General features: G+C 45.8%; 1 protein-coding gene across 1 annotated transcript in view; it reads left to right on the plus strand.

Moving 5' to 3' along the window:
- SUPT3H (SPT3 homolog, SAGA and STAGA complex component) overlaps nt 1–19,381 on the plus strand; it is a 464,074-nt gene extending 444,693 nt beyond the window's left edge. The window contains exon 13 of the mRNA XM_059701551.1: nt 17,269–19,381. The gene's annotated coding sequence lies outside the window, so the exon portion shown is untranslated. The remainder of the gene's footprint in view (nt 1–17,268) is intronic.
- Nucleotides 19,382–19,881: the final 500 nt, after the last annotated feature.

Raw genomic sequence — 19,881 nt, forward strand, 5'->3', positions numbered from 1 at the left:
CAAGTGTTGTGTATATAATAGAATATCATATAATGTATAATAGAATATAATTATATAGGCTGATGCCAAGTCCTCTATCATGTCTTAAGATAAGTAAATATGATGAATGCACATACTAAGCATCATTATACAGATTATGCACGAAATGTCCTCAAAGGTCCACGTGTATCAAGCCTCCCCTTGCGAAGATGAGATCTCTCCAGAAAGTTCTCGTTACTTAGGCTGCTGTTATATTCTTTCATGCAGGTATGTAGCTCGTGTTATATAAGTCCCCACCTTGTTTGCATGTGTCTGCCGTGGCACACAGAGTCCCCTTGGCAATCCTTGGAGCTCCAGCCACAGCCTCTCGCGGGTGTTTGCTCGTTACTGACGGCATCGTTTCTCCAGGCCCAGGAGGCCCGGCTGCTGGAGGGGTGCGCTGAGCAGAGGTCAAGGAGAAGTCCGTGGAGCACCGCTTGAGTTAGCAGTGATCCTTGTTCCTCTCATCAGGGGTTGGCAGCCTTTTCCCTCCAAACCCTAGGTCTGTGCTGCCTCAGCACAAGTCATTTTCTGATTTCTGCCTGTTGAGATCCCCTAGCAGGGCCGGTGGTCTGTGCTGCCTCAGCACAAGTCATTTTCTGATTTCTGCCTGTTGAGATCCCCTAGCAGCGCACCGGCCCCTGGGCCTGCGGGCCTGCAGCTGCCTTTTCTGAGTGGCCTTGATTGACTTCTTCCAGCCACTATCCTTGGGAGAAGTGAGTCCACCTAGCAGTGCAACGGCCAGTCCTCGTCCCTCCTCCCTGACCTGTACGTGTCCATCTGTCAGCAGACCCTGCGTGGCAGTGGCAGTGACACTTCCACACAGCGCAGCAGCAGCAGCGAGACCTCCCATGTTCCTAGTTCACGGGAAGATGCCAGCCCAGCCGGAGGGGCGGATGACAGAGTTGGAGTCGTGAGTCAGGGAGGCTCCCGTCCTGAATGGCAGCCAAGCAGTGTTTAGTTTGCATCCATACCCAAAAGGAGATGGCGATGGACTGTGCCATGCCTTCCCTCCATCCCCGCAAACCAGGAGGCAAGTGAGAAACGACCTCAGGCAGCTCCTCCCAAGACTGGCTGGCTTGCCACTTCCCTGAGTGATCACAGAGCGTGGGATCTTACCCAGGCGGCCTGTGTGGGGACGTGCGACATCACTGGGCGCCTTTTCCCTGTAATGTGTAGTGCGAGTTTCTGTGAACAGGATGAAAAATCAACCCACTTCCTCTTTCCTAGGTTTCCATGGTGACCTACTTCCCATAAGTGAACCTCCTGCCCACTTCAGTGCATAGACCTGCTGCTTGCTCTCAACTCTAGTCCCTGTTGGTCTCCATCCTTCCTGAGTGTCCTGATCATCTCTCCCTGGGCTTTGCAGCCTGCCCCAGATTAAGAGTTTCCTGAGGGCAAGTCCTGAATTTACACATCTTTGTAATCACCACATGCACACACTAGGCATTCAATAAACATTTGCTAGTTGGTTAACAGAAAAATTCATTTAAACAGAAGCACAGAATCCTTTTCATTGTTAAGTTAATGGTCTCAGGAAGAGAGGGCTCGATCTCACTTATCCTGCTAAAGATTTAAGGAACCATCCTGTCCTATACAAACATAATCTACACAAACGTAAAAAAGAATTATAGACTCACTCGCTACTTTTGTATATAACACAATCTTTAAAAATCTGCTAGCTCTCCCATTGTTTCCTGTAAGGACAATGAACCATTTTAGGATAAAATTTTCTTAAAGGTAATGGAAATAACATTTCCACCAACCTTAAAGTAAATATGGTGATCTGTTCAGACTGAAAATAATGAGATTTTTGTGAACTGGAAGCAACAATTTATCACCCAAGAATAGCTTGCGATAAAAATGTCTGTCTTCTGTATCCATTCATTCATTCATTCATTCATTGTTTTCATTAAAAAAAAATACTTTAGCACCTATGAAATCCAAGCAATCACTATGGAGTCTATAAATTCCCAAATGAGTCAAGAGCCTGTGGGGAATTTCGGAAATCTTCCAAGAGGCTCATGAGGCTACTTAGATTAAATTATGTATAGATTAACTACACATGTTTTGCCCACATAGGTGCCACTCTGTTTCAAATATACACTGAGTGGCCAGATTATTATGACCACCTGACGTTTGTAGGCAAATTAGCTATAATTTCGCACTGAAGTTGCTAGAGGGCCAGACCATTATAAGTAGGGAAGCAGGTTGTTTACCACAACAGTAGAAGTGATTTTTTTCTGCAGATATGGGTAAACAATGCGATTTAACAGCCTTTGAATGTGGGAGATATATATAGAGAGAGATATTGTATATATATAATATATTGTATATATATAATATATATGATGTATAAAATACATATGCACCATTGTGATTTGTAAAATATAAGTTCATTTAAAAGTGATCATAGAATCCTGGTAGCTTTTTAACATTACATATTTTTTTAATTCACAAGGTAGAAAAAATGCAAGTTATTGAATGCATGGGTTAGTGAGTGCATTTCTGTTGAAAGTGACTCTCGGACCTTAACCAGTTTGGCTCAGTGGATAGAGTGTCGGCCTGCGGACTCAAGGGTCTCAGGTTCGATTCCAGTCAAGGGCATATACATTGGTTGCGGGCACATACCCAGTGGGGAGTGTGCAGGAGGCAGCTGATCGATGTTTCTCATTGATGTTTCTAACTCTCTATCCCTCTCCCTTCCTCTGTAAAAAATCAACAAAGTATATTTAAAAAAAAGAAAGAAAGAAAGTGACTGTCGGGCTCAGAGCACAGGCCCCATTGCTTTCTGTGCTTGACAGTAACAGCCAGTCGCCTCGGCTCTTCAGCAGCGAGGGGCTGTGCCTCCTGAAGGCTTGGGGCCGTTTCACTCAGCATTAAGGGTGTTTTTCCTTCGGCATAAAATGTCACCTGAACTTATTTCAGTCGTCTTATTTTGGGAAAAATTTATGATCTTTTTAACATTAGGAAGTTTTGTGTTTCCTGGCATTTTATTGCTTTGCGTATTTGAAACATTTCAATCCCAGACAATAAATATTATGTGATTATTGTTTTCATATGGATAGGTTATTTCCTCTCTGTTTTTTCTAAACCCCTTTCCCAACTAATAATCCTCAACAATGTATTAACATGAAACTGTGCCGTTCAGCTGTGCCAGAATCGGGCTTAATGAAAATTGAAAGAGGGGCAGGTTAGAGAGAGGAGGGTTAGTCAGAGTTAAAAATAAATTGAGGTGTGTGGTTTTCTTTCAGCTGGATTTCAAATGTTTCTTGTTCAGTTGAAATCAAGATTATATGTATTCTATAAATCATGTTTATAAGCTCTCATAACCAGTTATCACATTAAGTGGTATCTTTTTATATGATTATTATGGGAACTCAGTGGGTCTCAACAAAGTGGATGATATTAGCCGCGCACCCCATGATTACTGCGTGTTCAGAAGCACCCCCCTTTAAATGCCTACCCTCATGGCTCTCTCATCTTCTTCACGTCTTTTCACAACTGTCACTCTCTCAGTGAAGTCTTCGCTAGCCACCCTTTTAAATATTGAAACCCAGCCTCTGCCCTAGCACACTTATTTCCCTCCCCTGCTTTTTGCTGTTGCTGTTCACTCGAACACATACCATTTCCTATACTTACTTATTTTGTTTATTGTCTCCGCCTTCTAGAATGTAGCTTGTCTAAGATTAAGTTTATGGCCTATTGTGCCCACTGCTCCATCTGCAGCACTTGGAACTGGACCTGACACACAGCGCACTCGGTCAGTATTTTACTGGGTGACTCATGGATGGATCAGTCCTTAAATCTGCAATTTTTCACAACACCGGACCCATGCTGCTGGTCTTTCATTTCTTCTCACTCTGTCCTGGCTGCTGTTGTTTTCCTCCAGCCTCAGCTGTGAGCTTCCCCTGGCCCTTCCTAATTCCTCTGAACTTCAACTGTGTTCCTCAACACCACTCTGTTTAAATGGCTTCCATCCAGTACTTTCTAAATCACAGTACATCTTCAACAGAGTAAGAAGTTTGGCCACCACAAGCAAGAGTGAGCTATGATTCAGTGAGGTTTTCTTTAATGATATGGCGAATTTTTTTTATTTTTATTTTTAAATATATTTTATTGATTTTTTACAGAGAGGAAGGGAGAGAGATAGAGAGTTAGAAACATCGATGAGAGAGAAACATCGATCAGCCGCCTCCTGCACATCTCCTACTAGGGATGTGCCCGCAACCCAGGTACATGCCCTTGGCCGGAATTGAACCTGGGACCTTTCAGTCCGCAGGCCGACGCTCTATCCACTGAGCCAAACCGGTTTCGGCGATATGGCGAATTTTTGATATATCTATTTCACAACTTATTCAAATTTTCTTTTTACCACAACTCCAGGTTAATATTTTTAGTGCATTTATTTATGGCTTCATATATTACAATAGTATTTTTATTTTTAATTATTAATTTGAGAGAGAGAGAAAAAAACATCTACCTTTTGTTCCAGTGATTTATGCATTCATTGGTTGATTCTGGTATGTGCCCTGATTGGGGATCGAACCCGAAACTTTGGTGTATCAAGATGTTGCTCCAGCTAACTGAGCTGCCTGGCCAGGGCATGGTGTTTTTTAGATGGGACACATAGAATATATATATTTTTTAGATATCAGTTTACGTACAGTACGATTCAAGGCTCTAGACAAATAAACACATTTGTGTAACCACCACCACAGTGAAGGTACATGAACACCAAAAAGTTGTTTCCTGTTTCTTTGTCATTGAACCCCCTCACCCCCACCATGGCATCACTAACTCCTGGCAACCACTGATCTGATTTTTGTCTCTATAATTTTACCTTTTCCAAAATAGCATATAAAAAGGAATAATTCTACATGAATTTGGATTTCAAGGATTTTTTGTTGTCCGACTTCTCTCACTTAGCAGAATACTTCTGAGATTCAGCAGGTGCTGTGTGAATCAGTAGTTTATTCCCCTCCATTGCTGAGTATTCCCTGTATGGATGTACCATAGTGTGTTTACTCATTCAGTATTGAATGGACCTTTCCATTGGATGACTGGCTATCTATATCTATAATCATAAAAGCATAATATGCTAATTAGACCAGACAGTGGAACGACCTTCCGGACATCATTCCAGACGTCCTTCCGGACGAAGCCACTGCGGTGGGGGCCGAGGCAGAGGTGGTTAGGGACAATCAGGCAGGCAGGTGAGTGGTTAGGGGTGATCAGGCAGGCAGGCAAGCAGTGAGAGGCATCAGGCAGGCAGAGTGGTTAGGGGTGATCAGGTTGGCAGGCGAGTGGTTAGGGATGATGAGGCAGACAGAGTGGTTAGGGGCAATCAGGCAGGCAGGCAGGCAAGTGGTTAGGATCCAGTGGTCCTGGATTGCGAGAGGGATGTCCGAATGCCAGTTTAGGCCTGATCCCGCAGGGATCCCTGAGAGATCAGGCCTAAACCGGCAGTGGGACATCCTTTGAGGGGTCCCAGATTGCAAGAGGATGCAGGCCAGGCTAAGGGCCCCCTCCCAACCCCGTGCATGAATTTTGTGCACTAGGCCTCTAGTTAAGAATAAAGATCCAATAAAAAAAAGAAAAGAAAGAAAGCTGCTATGAACATGGATGGACAGAGCTTTGTGTAGACTGAGTCATGTGGGAAGTAAATATTTAATTGCCAAAATTGCTGTACCATTTGGTATTCCACCAGAAATGTGAGATTTCTAGTGGCTCCATATTTTTGCCAGCATTTGGTATAACCTATTTTTTTGTTTGGTTGGTTGGTTGGATGGTTTAATTTTAATTTTAGCAATCCCCATAGGTGGATAGTGGATCTCATGGTGGTTTTACTTTGCTTTCCTCTGATGACTAATGATAGTAAGCATTTTTCATGTGTTCATTTTCTATCTGTATTGTTTCCTGTTAAGTGTTTGTTTAAATTTTTTGTCCATTTATTTAAAAATTGGTTGTTTGTCTTCTTATTACAACATAAGAGTTCTTCATATATTCTAGAGACAGAAATGTGTTTTTCACATATTTTCTCTAAGTCTGAGGTTTGACTTTTCTTAAAGTGTCTTTGGGAGAGTTGAAGTTTTTAATTTTGAAGAAGTCCAATTTATCGACTCTCCCTCGGAGAAACCAAGATGGCGGCGTAGATTAACGCAGGAGATCGCTGCCTCGAACAACCACTTCAGAGATATAACTAAAGGACAGAACGGACATCATCCAAAACCACAGGAAGGCTGGCTGAGTGGAAATTCTACAACTAGGAGGAAAGAGAATATCATACCCAGACTCAGAGGAGGCGCAGTGCTGAAGTGAAATACTCAGGTGCGGAGTGCGCGCGCACGGAGCGGGCTGGTGGCGGAGGGCGCGGTTGTTGTTTTCAATCGGGAGGGAGTTTCAGACTCTGAGCTCCAGATCCGGGCGAGTCTCTGGGGAGCAAGACTCAAACGGGAGAAGCGGGACTGTCTGGCTTCGGTCGGAACTCGAAGGCAGCTTTCTCTCCGAGGTTTGCAGCCATTGCTGGGACTCTGAGAGGCAGAGCCCCTGGGGAAGGAACTGAGAGCAGCCATAACTGCTCGCTCCGGCCCGCCCTGTAGATCCCCTGGGACCCGCCCCGCCCAAGCCCTGCGCAGAACCATTTGCCGGATAGCCTCAGGCAAAGGCTAGATTAGCACCGCCTTAGAGATCCAGCACAGAAGCCCTCCCACTGCAGACCCAGCGGACTCTCATAGCCAGTTAGCCTGGAGGTCAACTCACCCCCGGTATTGCCGACATCAATCAAGGCTTAAAGGCAACAAGACTGCACACAAAGACCACTAGGGGGTGTACCAAGAAAGCATAAAAAATGCGGAGACAAAGAAACAGGACAAAACTGTCAATGGAGGATATTGAGTTCAGAACCACACTTTTAAGGTCTCTTAAGAACTGTCTAGAAGCTGCTGATAAACTTAGTAAGGCCCTCGAAAAGACTGGTGAGACCGCCGATAAATGTTGTGAGATCCTCAAGAAATCTAATGAGACCCTCGATGTTATATTGGGGAACCAACTAGAAATTAAGCATACACGGACTGAAATAACGAATATTATACAGACTCCCGACAGCAGACCAGAGGAGCACAAGAATCAAGTCAATGATTTGAAATGCGAGGAAGCAAAAAACACCCAATGCAAAAGCAAAATGAAAAAAGAATCCAAAAATGCGAGGATAGTGTAAGGAGCCTCTGGGACAGCTTCAAGCGTACCAACATCAGAATTATAGGGGTGCCAGAAGATGAGAGAGACCAAGATATTGAAAACCTATTTGAAGAAATAATGACAGAAAACTTCCCCCACCTGGTGAAAGAAACGGACTTACAGGTCCAAGAAGCGCGGAGAACCCCAAACAAAAGGAATCCAAAGAGGACCACACCAAGACACATCATAATTAAAATGCCAAGAGCAAAAGACAAAGAGAGAATCTTAAAAGCAGCAAGAGAAAGAAACCCAGTTACCTACAAGGGAATACCCATACGACTGTCAGCTGATTTCTCAACAGAAACTTTGCAGGCCAGAAGGGAATGGCAAGAAATATTCAAAGTGATGAATACCAAGAACCTACAACCACGATTACTTTATCCAGCAAAGCTATCATTCAGAATTGAAGGTCAGATAAAGAGCTTCACAGATAAGGAAAAGCTAAAGGAGTTCATCACCACCAAACCAGTATTATATGAAATGCTGAAAGGTATCCTTTAAGAAGAGGAAGAGGAAGAAAAAGGTAAAGATACAAATTATGAACAACAAATATGCATCTATCAACAAGTGAATCTAAGAATCAAGTGAATAAATAATCTGATGAACAGAATGAACTGGTGATTATAATAGAATCAGGAACATAGAAAGGGAATGGACTGACTATTCTTGGGGGGGAAAGGGGTGTGGTAGATTCGGGAAGAGACTGGACAGAAATCGTGCACCTATGGATGAGGACAGTGGGTGGGGAGTGAGGGCGGAGGGTGGGGCGGGAACTGAGAGGAGGGGAGTTATGGGGGGGGAAAAAGAGGAACAAATGTAATAATCTAAACAATAAAGATTAAAAAAAAAAAAGAAGTCCAATTTATCAATTTTTATTCTTTTATGGCTCATACTTTTGTGTCTTAACTAAAAAATATTGATCTAACCCAAGTCCACAAGGGCTTTCTCCAATATTTTATTCTTATTATTTTAAATTTTAACTTTTACTTTTAAGTCTTTGATTTATTCTGAGTTTATTTTTTATATATGGTGCAAAGTAAGGGTTGAGATTCCTTTTCTGTATATGGTTTTCTGATTGTCCCAACACCATTTGTTGAGAAGATTATCTCCTCTCTTCATTAAATTGAACCTTTGTCTGAAACCAATAATTGACCATATATGTGTGGGTCTCTTTTGGATTCTATTTTATTCCATTGGCCTATATGTTTATTCTTATGCCAGTACCTCTCTGTCTTGATTATTAAATCATGAAGTCAGTCTAATGAATACTTCAGCTTTTCTTTTGCAAAATTATTTTTTATTCTAGATTCTTTGCTTCTCCATATTTCTGCAAAACAATTTCTGGGATTTTGATTGGAATTGTTTTGAATCAATAGCTCAATTTGGGTAGAACTTGGCAGTAGTAAGCCTTCTAATCAAAGAGCATGGCATAGTTCTTTACTCAGGTCTTTTCTAATCTCCCTCATCAATGTTTTATCATTTTCAGAATATAAATCTAGTACATATTTTGTTATATTTATCCATAGATATTTTATGTTTGATACTATAAGAAAGATTTAAAATTATTTTCCATTTTCAGTTCATTCCTAATACAAAGGGAAAAATAGGAAACTTTTGTATAGGAAACTTTTGTCCTGCAATCTTGACAATCTCACACTTTTTTTTTTGTTATTGCTTTGTTCTGTATATACTTTGAGACTTTCTACACAGATCATGTTTTTCAAATGAAGACAGTGTCCTTTCTCTCTTTCTAATCTACTAGAGGCCTGATGCACAAAGATTTGTGCAAGAATGGGCCTTCCTTCCCCTGGCTGCTGGCACCACCTTCGCTCCAGCCCAGAGCCACCTTTCTGCCTTCATTCAGGCCCGGAGCCTCCTTTCCACTTCCCACGCTGCCCAGAGGCCCGGAGCGGCTGGGGAGGTGCAGAACGCCTGTGTCATCACCATGGCAATGATGCAAGCATCCCACCCTGCCCCCAGCTACTGGGCACCTGTGTATACAAATTAACCTGCCATCCTTGTTGGGTTAATTTGCATACTCACTCCTGATTCGCTGGTGGGTATTGCAAAGGTATGGTCAATTTGCATATTTCTCTTTCATTAGTGTAGATATGCTTTTAATTCTTTTAATCCTCACCTGGGGATATGTTTTTATTGATTTCAGAGACAGAGAGAGAAACCTCGATCAGTTGCCTCCTGTATGTGCCCCGACTAGGGATCAAATATACAACCTGTGTGTGTGCCCTGCTCAGAAATCAAACCTGCAAACTTTTTTTGTACAGGACAACACTCCAACCAACTGAGCCTCCTGGCCAGGACTATGCTTTTTATTTCTTCTTGCCCCAGTACATTAACTAGGATTTTCAGTACAGCATGTACTTGGATAATGTCATTTTGTTCAGCATTATTTCATTGCTAGTGGCTCGGTGCACGAAATTCATGCACATTAAAAGGGGATTAATTAGAGGAAATATTTTAATATTGCTATTTGCCCTTTCTCTATAATAGAAGTGTCAGAGATTAAAGAAAATTAGTAAAATATATATGAAAATCTTCCTCCTGTCAGAGTTTGGGGTGCACCATGGGACCCAGGGTCAAGTCCCTGCCCACCCATGTGCACCTCAAAATCACACGAGACCCAGACCTAGACAGTCACCCCCCATTGGGCTAGATTCAGACCCAGCCTATCCCACCTTTTTCAAGCCTGTCTGGGCAGGGGGTAAAGCTTCAGATGGCCTGAGATCCCCTGTCAAGCCCCACCAGGTGGGGGCGTGGCCTGAGGTCTCCCATCAAGCCCCGCTGGGCAGGGGTCACGACCTGAGGTCCCCTGGCCCAGGGAAAGGGGAGCAGCCTGAGGTCCTGAGGCCCAGCACTGGGATGAGGGGGCATACCTTGAGGTCCCCCGTCAAGCCCCGCTGGGCGGGGGGCGTGGGCTGAGGTCCCGTGTCAAGCCCCACCAGGCAGGGGGTGTAACCTCAGGTCCCCTGGCCTGATGCCCGGGCGAGGTTGTGGCCCGAGGTCCCCTGTAAAGCACCGCTGGGCGGGGCACACAGCCTGAGGTCCCCTGGCCTGGCGCTGTGGCGTGGGGAGCAGCCTGAGGTCTCCTGGCCCAGCACCAGGGTTGGGGGCACACCTTGAGGTCCCCCATTAAGCCCTGCTGGGTGGGGGGGGGCATGGCCTGAGGTCCCTCAGCCTGGCGCCAGGGTAGGGGGTGAGGCCTGAGGTCCCCTGTAAAGCCCCACAGGGGTGGGGGGGGGGGCGCAGCCTCAGGTCCCTGCTGATTGCTCATTAAGTCTCGTTACGGGAACTCGGCCTCCGCTGTGGGTGCAGCCATCTTGTGTTATGGAAACCCCACCTCCGCTGTGGGCACTGCCATCTTTGTGGCAGAATGACAGTCAGTTTGCATATTCCCTCTTTATTATATAGGATAACATTGATGATGAGATGCTGTAGGAACTTAAATCTTGTTTGTATCAGTTAGCCGATGGTAAAGTTGGTTTGGGTATACCTTGGTTTGCTCAAAGTCACAGAACTTACAGACGAGGTTAAGTGAGAGTTCACTGCTACACTGTTTAATAGGAGTGGTGAGAGCAGACATCCTGGTTTTATGGGGGAAACATTCATGGTTTTCAGCCACTAGGTTCTGTATCTTGCTGTACGTAGGAGTTTTTATTGAAGGCGAGACATTGTACATGGAAAAATATAGAAGCAGTGGATGATGGTGTCCTCCAAAGAGGATTTAATTCTCTGGCAGACAGATGGGGCCACAGTCGGATAAAGGTGGATATATTTCTGTTTTGCCCTTATCCCTGGAAAGTATCCCTAGGGTTTGAGCTGAGAGCCTGTGGGGTTCACCAACCCCCTTTAATCTTGGTGATCCTTAAAATCTAGCCTCTGACTCCCCTACCCCCTCAAGATTGATGAGATGTCTCCTCACCTCTTTCACCTCCCAGATGCTGCTCACACACATGTGCAGCCCTGGAGCTAACATATACTCAAGAGGAAATTGCATGTAGAATTATAAGCTGACGTCCCTGCAGTTTGCTCCTCTTCGAGATCTCAGTCCCTCAGCTGCCCTGGCGGCCCCAAGCTCCCACCTCTGCCTCCCCAGCCCAGCGAGGCTGCCGCAAGCTCCAGACCCCTCTCTCTGCTTGGCTTCTCTTCCTCTCACATTTTATTGGAAAATTCCCTGAAGGAGGAAAAAAAGAGCATTCCTTTTCTCCAATACCTGACTACCTTGGCTTTTTTCTGATGCCTCATATTCCGTGTGCCCCGCAAAAGACATCCACACTCAAATCCCTAGCATCTGCGGATGTTTTACATCACACAACAAACAGGAATTAAAGTTGCAGATGGAATTAGGTTGCTAATCAAGTGACTTTAAAATAGGGAGATGACCCTACATTATTCAGCTGGGTCCTTCACATGAGCTCTTCAAAACAGAAAGGGAGGCAGAACAGTGGGTAAGAGAGATGTGGCATGAGGACTTGACATCGCCAGCTTTGAAGATGGAGTAAGGGGCCCACGAACCAAGGAATGTGGTGGCCTCTGAAATGGCTATTAATTTAGAGCCAGCAAGAAAATGGGACCTCAGTCCTACAACCATAAGGAACTGAACACTCCTGACGATCTGAATGAGCAGGAAACCGGTTCTCTCCTAAAACCTCCTGAAAAGAAGACTTGGTTTTAGTCCAAGAGACCCACACCAGACTTCTGACCTACCTGCCCCTTTTATGTAAGCTGCTAAATTTGTGGTAATTTGTCACCGCAGTATAGAAAACTATTACACAATTGTTCTGTATGTTGTCCGGGTTTTACAGTTGTTCTCAGGTCAAAGATGAGCCTTTTGTAGCTCACTGTACCCATCAAGAGTTCAGTCACAAAGTCAGAATCACTGTCCTTTGTGGGATAAAGACTTTATTATAGATCTTACCTAGTTATTGGAGGAGCTGGGAAAGGGAAGGCCTACGAAGATAAACATCAATAACCCATCAATTTGAGAAGCAAAGCACAAACACCTGGCAAAAGAGGCTGCATAGGAAGGCCCGTAGGAAGCCATGCGTCCATGTACCTGCCACCCTAGGGTCTACCACGTGGCTGGTCGAGAGTGGGAGCCACTGTGGGTAAGCAGGGTCTTCAGCCAGGAAGAGGATATAGAGTAGAGGAAGGTGAGGACAAGCTGGAACTGCCAGCGCTTCTGTGTCTGCACCACCCCAATGAATAAGTAACTGCTTCACTCCCATCCCCAAATCTTGCACAGATTTTCCTCTTGCCCAACCATAGAGGTCAGGGGATCGTGGAAAAGTAGTTTCAGTCACACCAAGGTGACACAGTACCAACAACCACAGCCTACCCTTTGTACCTGTATTTAGGGCGCCTCCAAAGAAAGACAATAGCAAAATGCTCCCACCTAACATGATGCACGAATGTCTTTGTGGTCGTCCTTACAAAAACCGTCATCTCAGTCTAATCATGAGAAAAGCATCAAACAAGCCACAATGGAGAGACATTCTACCAAATACCTGAGCAGTACTCCTCCAAGCTGTGCAGGTGGTAAGGGGAACTGCCATAGCCAAGAGGAGCTGAGGGAGGCAGCAAAGAATTTGTGCCCATTTGTAATCCACTGAACCGGTTGTGGAAATCTGTTTATTTCCTTTACTGTAAAGTCCCTGAATCGGAATTGCTAAATCGAAGTTAGTCTTCATTTAAAACATTTGACACATACCCAAAGGCCTGTGTTTGGGTTTTACTAGTTTGCGTTCTCATCAGCAGTGTTTGAAAGTCAGTTCCTCTGTGCCTTCCCCAACACTGGATAACATTACCCTTTTTTATTTTTTCCAGTTTAAAGCAAAATTTATTTGCATTTTTGGATGCCGTTGAGGTTGAACAATGTCCATGTGTTTATTGGCCATGCGTACATGTTCTTTTCTGAATCGCCTAATCTTGTCCTTTGCCCATTCTTGTCTTGGGCTATTCCTAGTTTGAGTGTTGATGTTGGTCTGAAATCTGGGTTATTAAAGTTTAATTGACCTCAGACAACCCTACTAGGTTTAAATATTATGAATTACCCTTGCCCAAAATAATCTATCCTCATTTCTATTCGTTTATTCTTTACTTCCCTAGATCATATCACCATTTTCAGTCCTTTCTTTTCTCAGATTCACAATATTAGAACTGCAAATCGCCTCACTTTTCAGTTGAAGCCATTGGCATCAAAAGAGGAAAGGGTCTTGTCCTTTCTGAAGGTGGAAGAGTCCACTAGCTTTGGACCCATAGGACCAGGATTGTGGCGTCTGGTCAACACTACGCCGACAAGGCATTTAACCCCTTTGCCACAAGGTTTGTGTCCTTGGGCCTGGCACTAAGAAACTCAGTTCATCTATGACTTTTGCTTCCTGAGTAACTTGGATCATAAATTCTCCCTGCCCCAACTGGCTAGGTGGCATTTGATAAGTTGCTTTAACTTTGGGGCCTTGGATTCTCCACCCATTACTGGGAGCATTGAACTTCTGCTAAATGACTCAAAGCACACTTTTTACTCTTGAAGTCTTATTTAAGAGGGACGTTTATAGGGTATGGATTAGGGAAACAAGCCTAAGTGGAAGTCAGACCTTTAAGAAATTTATTTCAACCAAGAATGTCTATTTTTGAAGGGAACCTAATCAAAGCATTTTTAAAATAGTTTTTAATTACAGGTTCGAAACTTTGTTATTTGTAATACCTTTTTAGAAGCATGAAAATAGCATTTCTCCCTGTACCAACTTTGTGCTTTTCCATTTGGTAAACACTGATTTTATTTCTCTCTGTGCCTGTAGGAGTAAACCAAGCCAGCTCAGCACTTCCTGTTTACCTCCTGGTAATACATATTGTACATGGTGACAGGCCTGCTCGCAAAATAAGCTTCCTTGGTTTAAGTCTGCATTTTCTGGTTAGGCAACCAGCCTGACGATATTTAAACAATGAAACAATTTGGCTATCGAAGCCTTGTCCTAACCTTCCCCCCTTCAATTGTCCGTGGAAAGGAGAGTCCCTGAATCTAATAGGACTTAAATGGGGCATCACACAGTGCCTTTCATTTGAGAATATCAAAACATTGTCAACTCTTAAACTTGAAGTGTGTAACATGGGCGACCACAAAGATAGTAAATAACCTGATTTCTTCTTGAGACTCTCAGTGCTCTAAATATCTATTTTTAAGGAAGAAAAATGCGTTTTCTGTGTATTGAGTGACTAAAATGTAAGCTTAGAAATATTTTATGTTTCCATCAGAGTTTATTCTGCTTAGCATAAATCATCAGAGCCGACCACAGCTTGCCATTTACCGGAGCCTTTTCAGTTGTATTACACTCATGTCAGACACACCTTCGTACAAGTCCCTCCAGGTCAAAGTTTAGAAATTCTGCCTCTTCCGCCCCCTTCCCCAACTCAACACTTACGGAAACATACGCTAATTGGAACAGAAGCAGCCTACCCCACTAATAGGGTTAGAACACTCTTAGCACAAGATTAATGAGACAGAAGTTTAGGGGGGAAATAGCATTCCTCAAGCAGTCGGAATGCAGATGCCAAGTGAAAGCCGACAACTTTCCCGAACCCGTCAAATCCCAAGCTTTGCTTTCCCTTGACCTCGCTCAAAGGCATTAAGGGAAAGAAGAAACTGTCCGACCAGCCTTGCTCCGGCCACTGTTGCCACCGCTGACTCAGTGGCCCTCCCGGTTCCCTGAGGCCTGAGCCCAGCTGTCCCCGTCGTGGAAGACAAGACCACAGACTCAAGGTGCAGAAAGAGACTCTACAAACAGTCTGCTGAGGTGGCCCAGACAGGCCGCAGGTGGCCACTTGTGTTTGTGACTGACCTTTGTAGGCGTGTGGCTTACACACCTGCACTCAGAGACCATGGATACTTAAGGTCACAGATATTGGCAAGAGGTGAAGTCTGTGGGATATTCTACCTGGTTGATGTGTGACTGAGTCACGGGTCAGCAGACGTCAAGAGCTATCAGAGGCTTGGAGAACAGCATGTGATTCGACTTAGAGGGAGAAAAAGCCTAAGGATCTTAGCAATTAGCAGAAACCGCGTGACAGGTGTGGATTATTGGAGGCAAGGGGGCTGGTTTCCTCTTCAGTTTCCACCTTTTTCAGGATCCTTTGCCTCTGGTGCATGCCTGGCTCTTTATAAGACACCCTACATCCTTCCAAAGCTGACCAATCACTCTGGAAGTAAATTCTACACGTTTACAAAGTGATCTTCTTACCTAGAACCCAGACCTTGGCTTCTAAGCATTCTGCACCGGCACTCAGGCTCCTTGGAGAAACGGCTGATTCCAGGACTAGGGCAGGGAAAGAGCCTGGGAAAATGAGCCTGGAACATCTTAACTTGCCAGAAAGTAAGAAGTTGGTCAAAGAGCCATGGGTACGTGTCAGAAATGGAAGGTTGTAGAGACTCCCAACTGGCCAAATCCGCAACAATTTGAGCGTAAGTGACAATAACGGGCTATCACCCACAGAATAAAATAAATACCCTTGAGTCCCTTAGTGTAAGTAAGTAGATAAATGGAGGAGAAAGTGGTAGCTCTTCTTTGACACAGAACGACAGCTAATAAACAGACGGAATCACAGCACTGCAAGACCATCAACGGGGGAAATACGGACAGGCGTGTACATTTACATAGTCTCACATCACATCCCCACAAACCACAGACACAAACCTAATCCTCTTTTAATTATTCATTGTAAATATTGTTAATCAACATATTGTTATTGTTTTGGTTTGCAAATGTTTAAGCACTTCTTTTACTTAAATGTTGTGTTTAGATTTTTGAAAAAACGACAGAAATGTATAACAGTTCAAAGAATATCTCCAGCGATGACAAGCCCTTTGATAAAATAGACTTGGGGTAAATGCCTAATCCAGCTATTTTTGTTCAGACTCAATTTGGAAAATGTCCTCCCCTCAGAGAGCCAGAGCCGGGCAGCCCGGCACAGTCCTGAGAGCAGAGCTCCCAGCGCCCTGTAGGCAGATGCTGCTGCTCCTGGCTGGCACCTGGGCCCCATCTGGGCCCTCCCCCGGCGAGGACCTGGCTTTCTTTGTCCCCCCCCCCACCGCGCCCCCGCTTTTGCTGTCTGTAGACCAGAAACACTGTGTTCAGTTACTGCGATGATGAGGTATCCGAGGCAGGCAGGATGCCAGTGTCCAGCGAGGGCAGACCGGGTAAACAGGACGCCCAGATAGTGCTGGCTCAGCTGGGCTCCTGGCCACCTGGGTATGTGCTGAACTGACTGCACCAGCAGCCCCGGGAGACGGGACAGGCACCTCGGAGACTGCATTCAGACGTTAAAACACACACCCACAGAACAGCCATCCCAGACCTCTAATCTTACTTTATGACCAAGCTATAATTACATTACAGCAATTACTTGAATATTACATTTTTATTACTGTTATGTCATTATGTCTACTAGGAAAAAATATGCCTACTCTAACCAATAAAATTCTTAATGACTCATTTAAGCTGTGTCTACACGAAACCCCTGACTTAAACATTTCGGTCAAAATAATGTGTAGGGCCTGGGGGAAGAAGAGGGTTAATCTCCATCTACGTGATTGCCCCAAAAGCAAGAAAAATTCTGTTTGTAGATGTACCTCTGGCGATTAAAAAGCCCCAGCCGAGGCTAAATTAGAACGTTATGGTTACAGTTAAGAGCCATCAATTCTTTATCATCCGTTGGTCAGTTCCAACTACTAACAAAGAGTGGAGCTGGGGGCTCGGGAAACATCCATGTCTCCAGCCTCCAGAGGCACCGAGGCCCATTTTCTCTGCTTCCAGGACGTCGAGGGCCCGGCCTGGAAGGATTCTTTAGAGGCCAATTAGGCCAGTGCGTGCAGCCTGGACGCTGGCAGCCAGCGGTTTATTTGGAACTCGCTACGGACACTCCCCAAATAAAGTTACTAATGTGTGGTACTTAGGTTTTTTAATCATTATAATTAAGTTTTACCTCATTACCTCTTTTTAGGTAGCGTCTCGTTCTCCGTGGGCCTTATCTTACCTGGCTGAAAACTTCCAGGCTGTCGGACTCCGTCCATTTGCTCAGCAAGGAGACTTCTGACCCTGACCGCGTCCCAGCTGCCCCCAGACCGGGACCCTTTCCAACCCGCTGCAGCCCAGACAAGCACAGGGCGCCGCCGTGTCACAAATAATTCCATGCTTAGAATTCAGGCCCCTGAATTGGGGGAATTTACCGTAGGAGCTGACGGAAGCAAAATGTCCAGATTTAATCACTTCTGAATTTAATTTCACACACATATTTTACTCCTGATATCCTCTGCATCGAACACTTTCCCACAAGAAGATGAAGTGGCGAACACGGTGCGCTTCCCCCGGGGAGCCCATGCCCAAGGTGTGTGTTCTGCTTCATTTTTTAAAGGATTCTTTTGGCCAATACACATCCTCCGAGTCACTGTGTGAAATCCAGTGCCTGATTCCGAAATGGTGTGCATCTGCTGGACATACGCCCTGTTAAACGCTCATGACTGCCGACAAATGTGAAAAGTATTACCAGGCCTATTTTTAACATTGTTTTGGCAAGGCTGCTGCTGTGGGGGGGAAATTCCTATAGAATCTTAATGACCAAGCTGAATGATTCTTTGAAATGTGGTTGTGATTCCCCGACTTATAGTGGTGATGTCAGTGGTGCTGAGAAGCAAGAAACAGTAGAATCGCTCATTTGCCAGCAGGCTCCAGAGAGACCCCAGAAGGCTGTGCGGGCGGCCTGCGCCTTCCCTTTGGCTCTGAGGGCCACGTGTGCCCCCGCCCAGGGCACGTCTCACGCGCTGGGTCTGCCATCTCTGCGAGCCTGTGTCACCGAAGGGCACGCTGTCCGTGTGTGCTTTTACGGGACCGGACCCGCCGCTGGCCTTTTTCTGTTTGTCGCCCGCATTTGTCTTCCAGAGAAGGGCCACCTGTTCCCGCTGCTGGAGAGAGGCGTGGCTTTCCTCCCGCTCCCTGAGGCCCCTTGGTAGCACTGAACGGCAAGGGGCCAGAAGTTCAAACTCTGAGGACGGGGAAGGGAAGCCTGAAGGAGGCCTGTCCGCATGTCCTCACGCACACCGTCCCTGCGGCCTCCGCGCCACCCACTCTGAATCCTGCCTGTCCTGTCCTCAGTGGCACAGGCCCCATTGGAACTAGGCGTCAGGCCGTTCAGTTCTGGTGACTTGCACAGGCTGCGCCCTGCACACAAGCAGGCCTGGGGGCCCGCGTAGGGCCTTCACCAGCGGGCGCTGCCTGGCCGAGCCTGGCGTCCTGCTCCGGGACACGTGTCAGCCTAGAGCAGTGATGGCGAACCTAGGACACGCGTGTCAGAGGTGACACGCAAACTCATTTTTTTGGTTGATTTTTCTTTGTTAAATGGCATTTAAATATATAAAATAAATATCAAAAATATAAGTCTTTGTTTTACTATGGCTGCAGAGATCAAAAAATTTCTATATGTGACACGGCACCAGAGTTAAGTTAGGGTTTTTCAAAATGCTGGCACGCCGAGCTCAAAAGGTTCGCCATCACTGGCCTAGAGCAAGGTCACTCAGAAGGAGCACTGATTCTCACTTCTCCTCCCAGAGGAGGCACCATTTTGTAATTCTTCTGCCTGAGAGGACACATTTTGGGGGTTTTACAGAGTCGCTGTGAAGACTCACAGGAACCTGGGCCCGGCCCAGGAGGGTCAGGACGCGGCACACCGACGGGGCAGAGCTGGCTGAGTCCGCCGTGAGTGTAAATGGTGTCGCTGCTACTCTGGGAAGAGTGCTCCCCGATAAGTTATTTCTCCCTGGACAGCGAGTCTGGAGGCCCTCAGCGTTTCAGGACCCGCCATCGCTACGGGAGGAATGACTGGGTTCAGCCCAAAGCCTGCGGGACCAGTGTCGACAGAGAGAGCTGTGCTCCGTTTAAATCAGGGGCCAGTCTGGTTCTGTTCTGGGGGAATGAGCGTGCGCAGTGGCCTGACGGTTCTCTCTGAATCTGTCATAAAGTCACAGGCTCACTGACCTTTGGAGCCGAGGAAGCCTGGGACCTAGTGAGATCCAGCCTGCACTTTCCAGGATGGCCCAGGAGCGGAGGCACCGGCCCTCGTCTGCCCACAGGTGGTATCTTCTCTGCCCAGGAGCCTGCTTCCCCCTCTACATGCGTTTTTCCCTCAGTCCGATGCTCTAGATCAGTGGTTCTCAACCTTCTGGCCCTTTAAATACAGTTCCTCATGTTGTGGCCCAACCATACAATTATTTTCGTTGCTACTTCATAACTGTCATGTTGCTACTGTGATGAATCGTCATGTAAATATCTGATCTGCAGGATGGTCTTAGGTGACCCCTGTGAAAGGGTCGTTCGACCACCAAAGGGGTCGCGACCCACAGGTTGAGAACCGCTGCTCTAGATCTTTGGGGAGAGGATTCCAATTCGTGGCCATTGACCCCTCGTGCCCACTTCCTTCTACAAGTCTTCTGGGAAAGGCCTCGCTGCCACTGATGACACAGAGTGACATGATGGCTCAAGCCCTCTTCCCTGGCCATCCGTGATCGCCACAGGCTTCCAAAGGAACTCGGAGTCATCAACCTACAGCCATGCTCAGGCCCTG

Source organism: Myotis daubentonii, chromosome 6 (genome assembly GCF_963259705.1).
Source record: "Myotis daubentonii chromosome 6, mMyoDau2.1, whole genome shotgun sequence".
In the NCBI taxonomy this organism is placed as follows: Eukaryota; Metazoa; Chordata; class Mammalia; order Chiroptera; family Vespertilionidae; genus Myotis; species Myotis daubentonii.